Source organism: Phacochoerus africanus, chromosome 8, assembly GCF_016906955.1.
Source record: "Phacochoerus africanus isolate WHEZ1 chromosome 8, ROS_Pafr_v1, whole genome shotgun sequence".
NCBI classification, from domain to species: Eukaryota; Metazoa; Chordata; class Mammalia; order Artiodactyla; family Suidae; genus Phacochoerus; species Phacochoerus africanus.
In genome coordinates this window covers 117,451,284-117,468,856 of record NC_062551.1, presented here as the reverse complement: position 1 = coordinate 117,468,856, position 17,573 = coordinate 117,451,284, and the positions used below count along the sequence as shown (strand labels likewise).

Here is a 17,573-nt window from a genome sequence, read left to right as displayed (position 1 = left end):
AAGTAAATCTGTTATGTGTATACATATATCTATTCCTTTTCAGATTCTTTTCCCATATAGGTTATTACACAGTACTGAGTTATTTCCCTGTGCTGTACAGTAGGTTCTTGTTACCCATCTATATTTTATAGTAGTGTATATATGTCAATCCCAGTCCCATAATTTATCACTCCCCTCATGTTTCCCCTTTGATAACTGTAAGTTTGGTTTCAAAAATCTTTGAGTCTGTTTCTGTTTTGCAAGTTCTGTGGTATCATTTTTATTCCACGTATTAGTGATTCCCCATATTAGTGCTCTCATATGATATTTGTCTTTCTCTGTCTGACTTACTTATATGATAATCTTTAGGTCCATTCATATTGCTGCAAATGGCATTATTTCATGCTTTTTTATAGCTAAGTTATCTATTGTACATATGTGCCTCATCTTCTCTATCCAGTCCTCTCTTGATAGACATTTGGGTTACTTCCATGTCTTGGCTATTGCAAATGTTGCTGCAGTGAACATTGGAGTGCATGTATCTTCACATAATGGTTTTCTCCGGATAGATGCTGGATCAGATGGTACTTCTATACTTAGCTTTTTAAGAAACCTCCATACTGTTCTTCATAGTGGTTGTACCAGCTTACATTTCCACCAACAGTGTGGGATGGTTCCCTTTTCTCCATACTCAATAAAGCATTAAGTTTTTGTTGACCTTTGATGATGGCCATTCTGACTGGTGTAAGGTGATACCTCATTGTACTTTTGCTTTGCATTTCTCTAAAATCAGTGTGTTGAGCACCTTTTCATGTGACTTTTGACCATCTGTCTTCTTTGGAGAAACGTCTGTTTAGAACTTCTGACCATTTTTTAATTTGGTTGTTTGTTTTATTGATATAAAACTGTATGAGATGTTTGTGTATTTTGGAAATTAATTCCTTGTCAGTCACTTTGTTTGCAAAGATTTTTTTTTTCCTATTCTTTGGGTCGTCTTTCATTTTGTTAATGATTTCCTTTGCTGTGCAAAAGCTTTTAAGGTAAGGTGATACTATAAAACTTTTAGAGGAAAACACAGGCAGAACATTCTTTGATGTAAGCCACAGCAATATCTTTTTTGATGCATCTCATAATGAAAATAAAAACAAAAATAAATAGGACCCAATCCACCCTTTTACTTTTAATGTATTTGTGTCTTTATATTTAAACTAGATTACTTATAGACAACATACATTGTTGGGTTCTGTGTCTTTTTTAGTTGAAACAGAGTTGTTTTACAATATTACTTTAATTTTATGTTAGTACATAGTGATTTGACATTTGCACAAGTAACAAAATTATCCCCAGGATAAGTCTAATAATAATCTGATCCAAACAAAGTTATTATAGTTCTATGAACCATATTCCTTATGCTGTATATTACATCCCTGTGACTTATTTTATAGCTAGAGTCTTGCACCTCTATTTTGCTTCACCTATTTCATCCAATGCCCCCACCTTCTCTCTGGTAACCATATATTTGTTCTCTGTATCTATGAGTCTATTAACATTTTCTTTTCTTTTGGTTTTTAGATTCCATATACAAGTAAGATCTTATAGTATTTGCCTTTTTCTGTCTGAATTTCAGTAAGATCCACCATCAAGATCCATCCATCCATGTTATTGCAAATGTCAAGATTTCATGTTTAATGGCTGAGAATTTTATATACATGTGTGTTTATGTATACACACACACACACACACATATATATATAATAATATTTTCATTATCTATTTATCTATTGATGGACATTTAAGTGGATTCCATATCTTGGCTATTGTAAGTAATGCTGCAGTAAACATAGGGGTGCATATGTCTTTTTAAATTAGTGGGTTTTTAAAAATTTCTTTGGGTAAATATCCAGAAGTGAAAATGCTGGACTATATGGTAGTTCTATTTTAGATTTTTCGATGAACATCCATATCTTTTTCCATAGTAGTTACATCAATTTACAGCCCCATCGATAGTGCATGAGGGTCTCCTTTTCTCCACATCTTTGCCAATACTTTTTACTTTGTCTTTTTGATGATAGCCATTCTGACAGATCTGAGTTGATAACTCATTGTGGTTTTGATTTGCATTTTCCTTATCATTAGTGATGTTGTGAAATTTTTCTGGATGTCTTTCTTGGACAAATGTACATTCAGCTCCTTTACTCATTTTTAATTAGGCTTTTTATGATGTTGAGTTAAATGAGTTATTTGCCTATTTTGGATATTAACCCTTTCTTGGATATATTGCTTGCAAATATCTTTTTATATTCAATAGGATGCCTTTTCATTTTGTTGATGGTTTTCTTCACTGTGTAAAAAGCCATTCAGTTCAATGTAGTCCCATTTGTTTATTTTTGCTTTTGTTCCTCTTGTCTGAGGACACAGATCAAAAAATATTGCTAGGAATTATGTCAAAAAGCATACTTCCTATGTTTTCTTCTAGGAATGTTATGGTTTCAGGTCATATATTTAATCCTTTAATATATTTTGCTTATTTTGGATATGGTGTGAAAAAGTTGTCTAGTTTTGTTTTTCTGCATTTAGCTGTCCAGTTTTCCCAGCACCATTTATTGAAAAGATTACCTTTTCTCCGTTGTGTATTCTTTCCTCCTATTGTCCATATAAGTGTGGATGTCTAAGTTCTCTATTCTGTTCCATTTATCTTGTATCTGTTTTGTTCCAGTAACATACTGTTTTGATTAATGTACCTTTATAGTATAATTTGAGAACAGGGAGTATTCTAGCTTTGTTCTTTCTCAAGATTGCTTTGACTTTGAGGGGGTCTTTTTTGTTTCCATACAAATTACAGAATTATTTGTTCTAGTTCTATCAAAAATGCCATTGGTATTTTCGTAGATATTGGAGTGAATATGTACATTACCTGGGAAATATGGTTATTTTAACATTATCAATTCTTCCAATCCATAATTATGGTATATCTTTCCATTACTTTCTGTCTTTTGATTCTTTTATCAATGTCTTATGTTTTTCAGGGTACAAGTCTTGTACTTATTAGGTTAGACTTATTCCTAGTTATTCTTTTTGATGCATTTATGGGTGGGATTGTTTTCTTAATTTCTCTTTTGGATTGTTTGTTATTAGTGTATAGATATGAAATAGATTTCTTAATGTTAATTTTATATCCTGAAATGTTATAGAATTTATTTATTTATTCTAATAATTTTTGGTATCATCTTTAGGATTTTTCTATGTATTGTATATTGTCATCTGTAAACAGTGACAGTTTTTCTTCTTTTTGAAATTGATTCCCTTACATTCTTTTTTTTCTTTTTTTTTTTTTGTCTGATTGCTCTGTCTAGGGCTTCAATATTATGTTAAATAAAAATAGCGAGAGTGAGCATCCTTGACTTATTCTTGATCTTAGAGGAAATGCTCTCAACTTTTCTCACTGAGTATGATGTTGACTGTATGTTTTTTATACATGGCTTTTACTCTGCTGAGGTATGTTGGTAAAATTCACTTATGAAACATAAGGTTCTGGACTTTTGTTTGTCAGGAAGTTTTTGATTAGTGATTCAATTTCATTATAGGTTCTTATTTTCAGTTTCTTTCTGATTCAGCTTTGGGAGATTGAATGTTCCAGGTCCGGGAAGTTTACAACTTATTTCTTCAAATAAATTCTGTCTTCTCTCCCTGTTTACCTTTTGAGAATCTTACAGAATGTTAGTAAGCTCAATGTTGTCTAAGATGTCTCCTAAACAATCCTCATTTTTTAAAAATCTTTTAATTTTTTTTTCTATTCAGTTTGCATGATTTTCTGCTCCTCAGTCTTCTAGAATGATGGTTCTTCCTTTGTGTCATCTAATCTACTGCTGAATCTTTCTAGTGTATTTTTAATTTCCATTGTCATATTCTTAACGTTGTTTGCTTCGTTTTATATTTTCTAAGTGTTGAAATTCTGACTGTGATCATCCATTTCTCTTCTCTGGTGAGCATCTTATGATCATTATCTGGAACTCTTTATTGCTTATATTTCTTATCTCTACTTTTATTTACTAGTTTTTTTTCTGAGGTTTGTCTTATTCTTTCATTTGAAACATATCCCTCTGTCTCCCAATTCTTCTAATTCTCTGTGTTTATTTCTATATATTAGGTAAGTCACATATCTTCTGATCTTGGAGAAAGGGTCTTATGTTCAAAACATCCTATGGGCTCAAGAAGCACACTCTCCCTCTGGTTTCCAGAGTTATATGTTCTATGGATGTCTCCTGTGTGGGCTGCATGCACCCTTCTCTTGTGGCAGGGCTGAGTATTTTGGGTGTTCTGGTGAGTGCGGCTGATTCTAATCTTTTTCACTACAAGGCCTGCTTCATATTGTGGCTGTGGGCCTGCTGGAGGGCAGATTAGGCTTCTTGCGTGGTTGGCTGTGTAGCCTGGTGGTGGATGACTGCTTTAGAAACACAGGTTGGCAAGACTGTCTCCTTGTGTGTCTGGCTATGCAACCCAGTGGCACACAGCTGCTTATAGCCTGCTTGTGGGCAAGGTTTGTGTCTTCAGGAACTGGCTACTCAGACCAGGCCATGCAGCTGCTGCTGGCTTACGGATGAGTAGGACTAGGTCCTAGTGTGACTAGCTGTGTACCCTGGTGGAGTACAGCTGCTCTGGGATGCTAGTGGGCTGGACAAGCCCAGGTACTAATAATCTAGAAAGAGACTCCAAAATTGTGCTTGCCAGTTCTGGTGTCGTTATAACAGAACAAACTCCCACAAATCACTGCTGCTAGTGTCTCCATCCCTGGGGGAGTCCCCTTGGCTGCTTCCTCTCTGGAAGGCTTTCCAATATCAGCAGGTGGGTCTGACCTGGGCACCCTTTGAATTACGGCCTCTGCCTTGGGTCTTGAAGCATATGAGATTTTGCATATGTTAAGAGCAGAATCTTTGTTTACTATAGTCCTCTAGCTCTCCTGAAAGTAAACCCCTCTAGTTTTCAGAGCCAGAAGTTCTGGGGGTTCATGTACCTGGTGTTGTTTCCCTTGATTCTTTGGGAATTTTATCTTTGACTTTATATTATTTGAAAAGTATATGACTATGTTTAGTTTTTCCCACCCTTTAACATTTATCTCGCTTATTTTTCTCTGAGCTTTCTAGATTTGTGGTTTGGTGTCTCATGTGAATTTGGGGGGCATTCTTAATCATTTTTGTTTCAAATATGTCTCCCCCCCATTCTCCCTTCTCCTTCTAGAATTACCATTATGTGTATGTTATACATTTTGTAGTTGTACCACAGTCCTGGGATATTCTGTTTGGTATTTTTTTTTTCAGTCTATGTTCTCTTTGCTATTTAATTAGCAAATAGCAAAGGTTTCTATTGATATATCCTCTAGCCCAGAGATGCTTTCACCAACTGTGTTCAGTGTTCTAGTCAGACCATTAAATGCATTCTTCATTTCTGTTGTGGTAGTTTTTAAAAAATCTTTAGCCAGAGTTCCTGCTGTGGTGCAATGGATTGTCAGTGTCTTTGCTGAAATGGGACGCAGGTTCAATCTCCAGCTGGGACAGTAAGTTGAAGATCTGGTGTTGCCATAGCTGTGGCATCAGTTGCACCCACTGCTCAGACCTGACCTCTGGTCCAGGAACTCCATATGCCACAGGGTGGCCAAAAAAGAATAAAACAAAGCCACTTTAGCTTTTTGTTTGGTTATTTTCTGATATTTCCATCTCTGTGCTTGTATCTTTCTGCTCTTCTTGCACCTGTCTACTTTGTCAGTAAAACCCATTAGTATATTGACCCTAGTTGTTTTACATTTCTGGTTTGATAATTCCAACATTCTTGCAATGAGTGGTTCTGATGCTTGTTCTTTCTCTTCAAATTATGGGTTTTTTTAATTTGTTTCCCTTTGGTATGCCTTTTGATTTTTTCTTGATAATCAGACAGGCTTTACTGGGTAAAAGGAACTGTTGTAAATGTTCTTTTTGTAACTGTTGTAAATGGTTAGGTGTTTTTTGGAGAATGTCGTGGTCTGTGCATGTGGGTTAGAAAATAACTTCCAGACTCGCATTGGATAAAAAGAAAGAAGACTTACTGAGCATGATGAGGTGGAAAGAAAGTAGAGTTTATTGAGATAAGAGACATTGCAAGCACTGCAGGATGACTTGCTGATAGTCAGGGAGCGCCAACACTGAGCATGTGGCCATGTGTTTTTGTACGCCAGGGAGGGGAGAGGTCTCATGATATACCTGCTGTACTGCTAATTGGTTATCAGAAAGAGGGTTTGGTCTTATGAAACACTTGTTGGTTGGTCAGGGACATATAATGCCCCTATAGGGGTGGAGTGAGGAGTAGGCCACACACATTTCCTAGTAGGGGCCAGGAAGGAGTAGGCCAGGTAGCTCAAGGTGGGGGAAGGACCATTACAGCGAGATGGGTGGGGCAATGATAAGGGTCTGGTAATTTTTGTCTTGGCCATTGGCTTTGGGTTCAATCCCTGTGAAAGGGACTTGAAGCCCAACAGAGGAGACTAAGCGGTCTATAGCTATGTGATAGGTCTCAGCCTTTTAGTGACCCTGAGCTTGTGGACTGTGAACTCCACAAGTGTTTCTCTCTCCTTATGTGAGCAGGATAGCCAGAGTGGGTATTTTATTTTCCTAGGTCAGTTAGGCTCTGATAATCCTCCAGCATATTTTGCTCTTCTTAACTCTTTTTCCTTGAGGGCAAGCTTGTGTAGAAGAATAGAGTGCTCTGGTTTATTTCAAACTTATTTCTTTACCTCTCCCCTTACCAGATGCCTAAGGGGATTGTTTTCTGATATTTACTATGGGAATCTGAGCTCCCAGAGGCAAATCTCACAATATTATGGGGGCCTCCAAGACTAGATCTCCCTAAAGTTTTTCACTTTCAGAGCCATCCACACTGAACCTCCAGCAATTCACCACTCACAGTTTCCTACACAGGCACTGGTTCTTACGGTGGTTTCATCTTATGAGTCTCTGCTCTTTTAAACTAAATCTTTCTGTATTTGTCTATCTGACTCTCCAATCTTAAGGGCTGCTCTTTGCCCCATGCCCTCCCCTCTTTTATGGATCCAAGAAGATTTCTTGATTTTTCAGTCTTTTTGGCTTTGTAACTGTTTGTTAGGACACAGTGTCTCCTTACAGGTAGAACTAGAAACCAGAAGTCATTTCAGTTTGTTTTATATCTCTCTTAGAGTAGTCATGAGAAGACAGGATATAAAGTCAATCCTCCAAAAAGTAAAAAACTGAATAAAATTAAAAAAAATGGAAACTAATAAAAGGATTATTATTTCCCCCAACAAACTAGAAAATATTTTTAAGAAATAATGGAATTTTTATGATACAGATATGATTTTGGTAAAGTTGAGGTTTATATGCCACACTGATGAAAATGTAAATTGGTGTACTCTTTCTAGGAAGCAATTTGCCAGTATGTTTCAAGAAACTGTAAAATATTCATATGTCTACAATTTCATTTCATTTCTAGGAACTACCCTTCTATCTTAAACAATAATCTTGTGTGCTCTCGCCACTACTCTTCAACATAGTTTTGGAAGTCCTAGCTACAGCAATCAGAGAAGTAAAAGAAATAAAAGGAATCCAAATTGGAAAGGAAGAAGTAAAACTATCGCTATTTGCAGATGACATGATACTATACCTAGAGAATCCTAAAGACTCTACCAGAAAACTGTTAGAGCTTATCCACGAATTTGGCAACGTTGCAGGATACAAAATCAATACACAGAAATTGATAGCGTTTCTATATCCTTTGGTTTATTTTTGCTTTTACTTCTCTTGCATTAGGAGACTGACCTAAAAAAACATTTATAAGGTTGATATCAGAGAATGTTTTGCCTATGCTCTCTACTATGAGTTTTCTGGAGTCTTGTCTTATGTTATACGTCTTTAAGCCATTTTTGAGTTTATTTTTGTGCATGATGTGAAAGTGTATTCCAGTTTCATTTTTCCAGCATCACTTACTGAAAAGACTATCTTTTTCTCATTGTATATTCTTGCCTCCTTTGTCAAAGATTGACTGACTATAGGTGTCTGGGTTTCTTTCTCGGTTTTCTATTTTGTTCCATTGATCTGTATGTCTGTTTTGGTACCAGTAACACATTGTCTTGATTACCATAGCTTTGTAATATTGTCTGAAGACTGGGTGAGCTATACCACCTCCTTGGTTTTTGTTCCTCAGGATTGCTTTGGCAACTCTGGGTCTTTTATGGTTCCATATACATTTTTGGATTGTTTGTTCTAGTTCTGTTAAAAATGTCATGGGTACTTTGAAAGGGATTGCATTGAATCTGTAAATAGCTTTGGGCAGTATGGCCATTTTTATGATATTAATTCTTCCAACCCAGGAGCATAGAATATCTTTCCATTTCTTTGAATCCTCTTTAATTTCCTTGATTAATGTTTTATAGCTCTCAGCATATGTCTTTCACCTTCTTGGTCAGGTGTATTCTCAGGCATTTGATTTTTTGGGGTGCAACTTTAAAAGATATTGCTTTTTTTTTGTCTTTTGTCTTTTCAGGGCTGCACCCACAGCATATGGAGGTTCCCAGGCCAGGGGTCCAATCAGAGCTGTAGCGGCCAGCCTATGCCACAGCCACAGCAATGCCAGATCTGAGCCACATCTGCAATCTACACCACAGCTCATGGCAGTGCCAGATCCTTAACCCACTAAACGAGGTCAGGGATTGGACCCACAACCTCATGGTTCCTAATTGGATTTGTTAACCACTGAGCCACGACGGGAATTCTGTATTCTTTTTCTAATATTTCATTGTTAGTACACAGAAATGCAACTGACTTCTGAATGTTAATCTTGTATCCTGGTACTTTGATGAATTCTTTCTTCAGTTTGAGTAATTTTTGTGTGGAGCCCTTAGCATTTTCTATATATAGTATCATGTCATCTGCATAGAGTGACAAATTTCTTTCTCTTCTATTCCAATTTGGATATCTTTTATTTCTTTTGTTTGGCTGATTGCTCTGGCTAGGACTTCTAATACTATGATGAATAAAAGTGGTAAGAATGGGCATTCTTGTCTTGTTCCAGATTTTAGCAGGATGACATTCAGCTTTTCTTCATTTAGTATTATACTGGCTGTGGATTTGTCATAAATGGCTTTTATTATATTAAGGTATGCTTCCTCTATACCTACTTTAATATAAGAATTTTTATCATAAATGGATGTTGGATTTTGTCAAATGTTTTTTTCTGCATCTTTGAGAAGATCATGTGATTTTTTACTTTTCTTTTGTTAATGTGGTATATGATGTTGATTGATTTGTGATATTGAACCATCCTATAAACCTGTGATGACTTCCACTTGGTTATGGTATATGAACTTTTTTATATGTTGTTGGATTTGGTTGGCTAAAATTTTGTTGAGAATTTTTGCATCAATATTCCTTAGAGATATTGGCCAATAATTTTTTTTTGGTAGTATCTTTGTTTTTGGTATTAGGGTGACGGGGGCTTCATAGAATGTCTTTGGGAGTGTTCCTTCTTCTTCAACCTTTTGGAAAAGCTTAAGGAGGATGGGTATAAGTTCCTCTTTGTATGTTTGGTAGAATTCACCTTTGAAGCCGTCTGGTCCTGGACTTTTGTTTGTAGGGAATGTTTCTATTACATCTGCAATTTCATTTCTAGTGATAGTTCTGTTTAATTGTCTGTTTCTTCTTGATTCAGTTTTGGTGGGCTATATGTATCAAGAAAGTTGTCCATTTATTCTAGGTTATCAAATTTGTTTGCATGTAATTGTTCATAGTATTCTTTTATGGTTTTTTTGTATTTCTACAGTATCCACTGAGATTTCTCCTTTTGCATTTCTTCTTTTGTTTATTTGTTTTTTTTCTCCTCTGTTTTTGGTGAATCTGGCCAGAGGTTTGTCAATTTTGTTTACCCTTTCAAAGAACCAGCTCTTGGGTTTATTGATATTTTCTACCATTTTTTAATCTCTATTTTATTGATTTCTTGTCTGATATTTATGAATTCCTTCCTTCTGTTGACTTTCGTTTTTGTTTGTTCTTCTTTTGCTAATTTATTTAGGCGGTGTGTTAAGTTGTTGATTTGAGATTTTTCTTCTTTTTTGAGGAAAGCCCGTATCAGCATGAATTCCCCCCAACCACTGCTTTTGTGGCATCTGATAGATTTTGAATGTTTGTGCCTTCATTATCATTTGCCTTGAGGTATTTCTTAATTTCCTCATTGACCCATTGGTTTTTTAGTAGCATGTTGTTTAGTCTCCATGTAGTTAGATTTTTTTCACATTTCTTCTTCTGTGGTTGTTTTCTAGTTTCATGTCATTGTGGTCAGAGAAGATACTTCAAATAATATCTATTCTCTTAAATTTGTTGAGGTTAGTTTCATGCCACAGTATACACTCAATCCTTGAGAATGGTCCATGTGCCCTTGAAAAGAATGTATATTCTGATTTTTTTTGGATGTAATGTCCTGAAGATGTCAATGAAAACTAACTTTTCTCCTGTGTCATTTAGGATCTGTGTTGCCTTATTGATTTTCTGTCTAGAGGATCTGTCCATGAATGTGAGTGGGGTGTTAAAGTTTCCTACGCTTATTGTATTCCCATCAATTTCTCCTTTTATGTCTGTTAGTATTTGTTGTAGATGTCTGAGTGCTTCTATGTTAGGGCCCTATATATTGACAATTATAATATCCTCTTCTAGAATGGATCCTTTTGCTATTAAATAGTGTCCTCTTTGTCTTTCTTTATGGTCTTCATTTTAAATTCTATTTTGTCTGATGAGTATTTCCAACTCTTGCTTTCCTATCTTGTCCATTGGCATGAAATGTCTTATCCCATCCCTTCACATTTAATCTATATGTGTCCTTTGCTCTAAGATGAGTCTCTTGTAGACAGCAGATTGTAAGTTTTTGCTTTTTTATCCAATCTACCACTTTGTGTCTTTTGATTGTAGGATTCAGTCCATTGACATTTAAGGTAATTATTGATAAATATATTTATTGCCATTTTAAACCTTGTTTTCCAGTTAATTCTATGTTTCTCCTTTGTTCCTTTCTTTCTTTGGTTGGATGATTTCCATTTATTTTATGCTAGCGTACTTTTCTTTTTAGTTTTTGTGAATGTAATGTGTGGTTTTGATTTGTGGTTGCCCTGTTTTTTTAGGTATGTTAACCCCTTCCTATATCTGCTTGCTTCAGCCCGATAATCATATAGGATCAAACACATTGTAGGGGGAAAAAAGTCTAGATTTTCTTACTTTCCTTCTCCCAGTTCTATGCTTTGAAGCCCTTTTTTAACATCTTTATGTTTGTCCTTTTGCTGTTCTTTATCTTCACTTTTGCAATAGTTTTTTTTTTCCCTTTTAGATCTATGTACTAGCTTATTTAAGTGTTGCTTTCCAGTTGTGACTTCCTCCATCCTGATTCTTCCTCCTTCTTTTTTATTTAGAAAAGCCCTTTCAGTATTTTTTTCAGAAGGGGCTTAGTATTGATGTACTCTTTTAGTTTTGTTGTTGTTGTTGTTGTTGTTGGAGAACTTCTTTATTTCTCCTTCTATTTTAAATGATATTCTTTCTGGGTAGAATATTAAGTTGCAAATTTTTCCCTTTTAGAACTTTAAATATATCTTGCCCCTATCTTCTGGCCTGTAGTGTTTCTCTAGAGAAATCAGCAGATAGCCTTATGAGGGTTCCGTTATAATTAATGCTTTGCATTTCTCTTGCTGCCTTTAGAATTGTCCCTTTATGTTTAACTTTTGCCATTTTTATTATAATATGTCTTGGTGTGGGCCTGTTTGGTTCCAACTTGTTTGGGGCCCTCTGTGTTTCCTATATCTTGATATCTGTTTTCTTTAGATTTAGAAAGTTTCAGACTTATTTTCTTCAAATATATTTTCAGTCCCCTTCTCTTTTTCTTCTCCTTCTGGAATTCCTACTATGCATAGATTTGCCCCCTTTATATTATCCCCTAGATCTCTTATATTGGCTTTCATTTTTTTCCATTTGATTTTTCTGTCTGCTCTCCTGACTGGGTGAGTTCCATTATTATATCTTTCAAGTCACTGATTTGTTCCTCTGCATTATTCACTCTGCTCTTTAGTGCCTTTAGCTCAGTTTGTGTCTATGCAAATGAATTTTCTAATTTTTCTTGGTTCCTCCTTATATTTTCAGTTCCTTTCTGAAGTAATCTACATTACTTTTTATATCCTCTTAATTCCTTGATATTCAGCCTTAATTCGTTTAGTATTTTCACTATCTCCCTTTTTAACTCAGTGTCTATTAGACTACAGAGGTCTAATTCATTGTTTGCTGCTTCTGGAGAATTCTCCTGTTTCTTTATCTAGGAATGATAGTTGAGCTTCTTCATTTTGCTTATATTTTTCTTTTTCTGTGAGTTTAGAAAAACCAAGCTATAGTCTTGGAGGGCTATTTCTATCCAAGAGCACCCTTAGTATTTTATGGGGGGTTACTATTTATTTTTGCCATGGGACTTTGGATATTTGCTGTCTCTTTCTTCAGTGTGAGCAGGCTGTTATCCCCAGGGTGCTGAGTGTGTTTCCAGGGAGAAGGAGGGAATGGTTAGTACCAGTAGTCAGTGCCTGGTTCCTGCAATAGTATTAAGGCCCGACAGGAGGTGGCACAGGCTAATCCTAGGTGCCGGTCCCTGGGGAGTGGCGATGAGCCTCAGGCAGATTTAGGCAGAGCCTGAAGCATTTGGCAGTGGCATTGGCAGGGCGTGTGAGTTCCCAGGGGAGTGAGAGCAATAACAGGTGGTGTTCATTCACAATGCCCTCCTCTGTGGTCCCCTCTGAGGTGATAGGCTACAGGTGGAGCCTGTTCACAGAACCCTAGTTGTGGCAGGCCACCCCCGCCTCTGGAGTCAGAGATAATTGCAGTGGTTTGCCCCTGCCACCTGTAGAACATGCAGGAAGCACCCCATCCTGCTTAGCCCATGCAGGAGGTGCTGCACAGTTTGCTCCTAGTTGCAGGGTCCTGGGAAGTGACAGTGATCAAGGATGTGTGGGTGCTCCCCTGAGCATTTGGCAGTGGCAGCAGCAGGGTGGGCGTGTTCCCAGGGGAGCAAGAGCAACAACGGGTGATACTTTGTTGTAGTTTCTTCTTTTTTTCCTACCTCTGAGCTGATTGGGGTTACAGTGGAGCCTATTCACAGACCCCTAAAGGTGACAGGCCATGCCTCCCTCTGGTTTCTGTGATGACTGCTGTGGTTTGTCCCTGCCACCTGTAGATCACACAAGAGGCATCACAATGCACTTAGCTTCCCACTGCCCTTAACCCACATAAGGGGTGCTCAGCCATTTTTAGCCCCCATAAAAAGTGCCCAATCTCCCTTTGCCCAAACAAGTGGCCTCTCACCACCCTCTGAGAGCCCACATGTGTACAGGGAGATTCCTATGGCTTTCTGTCCCTCTTCCTCTTGCCCTCCCCAACAATGGTGCCTTGCTCCTCCTGTAGGCCCAGACCTCCCCTTGGGTTCCCTTGGCTGTAGTGTTCTGCTCCCCAGCCCATGGCACACTGTTCCCTATCCCCTCAGGCTGTCTTCACACAGCCAATCCTAGTCCTCTCCCTAGAACTGACCTCTGGAGCCTGAGTCTCAGTGCCCAGTCCCCACCCAACTGTCTCAGGCTGTGGTGTCTGGGGCTGTTGTGCAGCTGTGCGGCTCTCAGTCTGCTTTGCCCTCCTCAGTCCAGCTTCTGTGCTTTTCTCACCAACTTTAAGGTCCCTCTGTCTTAGCTGATCTCCCCATTGGTTAGATGGCTTCTGGGGTGTGGGTTCCTTTTCTCTTTCATGGCTCCTTCTCAGGAATGCTGATTCCCATCCTGATTCCTTTTCTCTCTCTCTCTTTCTCTTTTGTTTTATCCAGTTATTTGGAGGGGTTCTTGCCCTTTTTGGAGGTTTAAATTCTCCTGCCAGCATTCAGTAGATGTTCTATGTGAATTGTTTTACATGTAGATGTGTTTTTTTGATGTGTTTATGGGAGAAGGTGAGTGCAACATCTTACTCCTCTGACATCTTGATTCTTCTCCTTACTGGTTTTTATCTCTTTGTTCTTTTATAATTTTAGCTTTTACCTCTCTTTTTATTTATATTTAAAATATACCTCTATATGACAGCATACTGTTGAATGTCACCTACCACCTCTCTCAACAGACTAGGTATATATTTCAAGCCTGACAATATATTTTATTTGGAGAATTTTAGTTATATTTTTAACTCTACTCTTTTTGTGGTTATCTAGACATTTCAATATATATCTATCTTACTGTAGTACACTTTGAATTTGTACATTGCCATTTTATTTTGAATGTAAGAATTTTAAAATTATGAATTTCCAATTGTTTCCTTTCTTTGTTATTGTTTTCATGATTCACTTCATAATTTATAAACTCCACATTTACAATACAATTTTTGCTTTTAATAGCCCTTTACAGAAGGTAATAAATATTAAAAAAAATAGTAATTTAAATTTCCTGTATTTATAACTTCTTTCACTTTTCTTTAGGCTCATTTTCCATCTGGAATTACTTATCTTTATACTAAGGGTTTGGTGCATCATTTTTATTGTGTAGATTCTGCTAGTGACAAGTTCTCTCAATTGTTATTTATCGGCTATATCTATATTGTGCATTCATTTTTCAAGGACTTTGTGGTAATAGAATTCTAGGTTGTGAGTAATTTTCACTCCAATAGTTTAAAGATTGTGGGGTTTTTTTGTGTGTTCTGGGTTGAATTGTTTATTTCGTGTAGTCAGCAATCATTCCTGTTCTGTACCTTATGTGGAAATAAATGAAGACCCACCAAATAAGAGCAGGCAATGGCAGTTTATTCAGAGATTGTTATAGCAAGAGTCAGCTACCATCACTTAGGTTTGACAAAGACATAAAGGCAGAGAGAGGAGCAGGAAAGCTTTGTAATTAAAAAAGGAAAGGTTCACATATGCCCTGGTTGGAAGTAATTGGTATGTGTAAGCTGGAGGTGGGCTAACTAAAAATGGGATATCCTATGAAAGTAGTTAGGAGTGCGTAGGTCTTTCTCTGGTTAGTTCTAAGTTGGAGGTGGGAATAAAAATTAGTGAAGCTGTAAGTAAGTAATCAGCTTCTGGCTGTTTTTAAACAGCTGTTTCCAAGTTATTTTTTGACATCTTAGACTGGTTGCTAGTCATCTGAAGTCCTAAAAGTATGACTTATGGAAAGTAGGCTGGTTTCCTGGGGTAGTTACCATAGGAAATAGGTTGGTTTCCTGGGATGGTTGCTGCAGTTGTGGATCAGAGTTCTATTTTTGTATTTGGCCTGACCATTGTCCATTTGAATATTCATTCTCTCAGTTATGTATATTTTTTCTGTCTTAAGATATTCTTTTATATTTTCAGCAATTTGCTCGTGTGTGTGTGTGTGTGTGTGTGTGTGTAAGTTCTCATTAGGATTTGTTGAGGTTCTTAGATCTGTGGATTGATATTTTTCATCAGTTTCTTTAATTTTTCATACTTTTATTTTCTAAGAAATATTTTAGTTCCATTTTCTCTCTTCTCTCCTTTTGATATTCCATTTACAAAATTACATGTTAAATTCATCCAAAGACACTATATTCTCCAATTCCATAATTTTTACTTGATGCTTTCTTTTTAAAATTTTTTATTATGCATGATTTATAATGTTCTGTCAATTTCTGCTGTACAGCAAAGTGATCCAGTTATACATTTATATACATTCTTTCTTTTTTCACATTATACTCCATCATGTCCCAATACAAGCGCTTAGATATAGTTCACTATGCTATATAGCAGGATATCATTGTTTATCCATTCAAAATGCAATAGTTTGCATCTACTAACCCCCAAATCCCAGTCCATCCCACTCCCTCCTTGTCCCCCTTGGCAACCACAAGTCTGTATTCCATGTCCATGAGTTTGTTTCTTTTCTGTAGATAGGTTCATTTGTGCCATATATTATATTCCAGATATAAATGATATCATATGGTATTTGCCTTTATCTTTCAGACTTACTTCTCTTAATAGGAGTCTCTGGTTCCATCCATGTTGCTGCAAATGGCATTATTTGGTTCTTTTTTATGGCTGAATAGTATTTCATTGTGCGTATGTACCACAACTTCTTAATCCATTCATCTGTTGATGGACATTTAGGTTGTTTCCATGTTTTGGCTATTATGAATAGTGCTGCAGTGGACATAGGGGTACATACATCTTTTTCAATGAAATTCTGTCTAGATATATGCAGGAGTGGGATTGCTGGATCATATATATATGGTAGTTCTATATTTAGTTTCTGAGGTACCTCCATACTGTTTTCCATAGTGGTTGTACCAATTTACATTCCTACCAAAAGTTTAATAGGGTTCCCTCTTCTCCACACTGTCTCTAGCATTTGTTATTTGTGGACTTACTAATGATGGCTATTCTGACCAGCATGAAGTTGTTCCTCATTATAGTTTTGATTTGCATTTCTTTGATAATTAGTGATGTTGAGCATTTTTTTATGTGCTTGTTGGCCCTCCTTATGTCTTCTTTGGAGAAGCGTCTATTCAGGTCTTTCACCTTTTCTCCATTGAGTATTATATTGGCTGAGGGTTTGTCAAAAATTGTATTTATTATGTTATGTTCCCTCTATACCCACTTTGGTAAGAGTTTTTATCATTAATGGATGTTGGACTTTGTCAAATGCTTTTTCTGCATCTATTGAGATGATCATGTGGTTTTGGACTTTTCTTTTGTAGTGTAGGTCATGATTTATTTGCATATGTTGAACCATCCTTGTGAACTTTGGATGAATCTTACTTGGTTGTGGTGTTTGATCTTTTTTTATATTGTTGGATTTGGTTGGCTAAAATTTTGTTGAGAATTTTTGCATTTATATTCATCAGAGATATTGGCCTATGATTTTCTTTTTGGTAGTATCTTTGTCTGGTTTTGGTATTAGTTAGGGTGATGGGGGCTCCATAGAATATTTGCGAGTGTTCTTCAGACTTTTGGAAAAGTTTAAAGAGGATGGGTATAAGTTCTTTATATGTTTGGTAGAATTCCTCTGCGAAGCCATTTTGTCCTAGTGATCAGTGTGTTCAGTTGATCTATTTCTTCTTGATTCAGTTTTGGTGGGATATATGTCTCTAGAAAGTTGTCCATTTCTTCTAGATTTTCAAATTTGTTGGCATATAATTGTTCATAGTATTTTCTTATGTTTTTTTGTATTTCTGTAGTAGCCATTGAGATTTTTCCTTTTTCATTTCTTATTTTGTTTATTTGAATTCTTTCTCGCCTCTTCTTGGTGAGTCTGTCTAGAGGTATGTCGAGTTTGTTTACCCTTGGGGAGGGAGAGGGCTGGACTGGGAGTCTTGGGTTAATATATGCAAACTATTGCATTTGGAGTAGATAAGCAATGAAATCCTGCTGTATATCTCATCACTTATGATGGAACATGATGGAGGATAATGTGAGAAAAAGAATGTGTACATGTGTGTGTATGTAAGAGAGAGACTGGGTCTCTTTGCTGTACAGTAGAAATTGACAGAACAGTGTAAACCAACTATAATGGAAAAAGTAAAAATCAGTAAAAAATTAAAAGA

The 17,573-nt window shown here is 36.6% G+C and overlaps 1 protein-coding gene across 4 annotated transcripts in view; it reads left to right on the top strand.

The window, feature by feature from the left end:
• Positions 1–17,573, top strand: part of NOL4 (nucleolar protein 4) — a 455,264-nt gene that overhangs the window by 179,118 nt on the left and 258,573 nt on the right. The gene's annotated exons all lie outside the window — the stretch shown is intronic.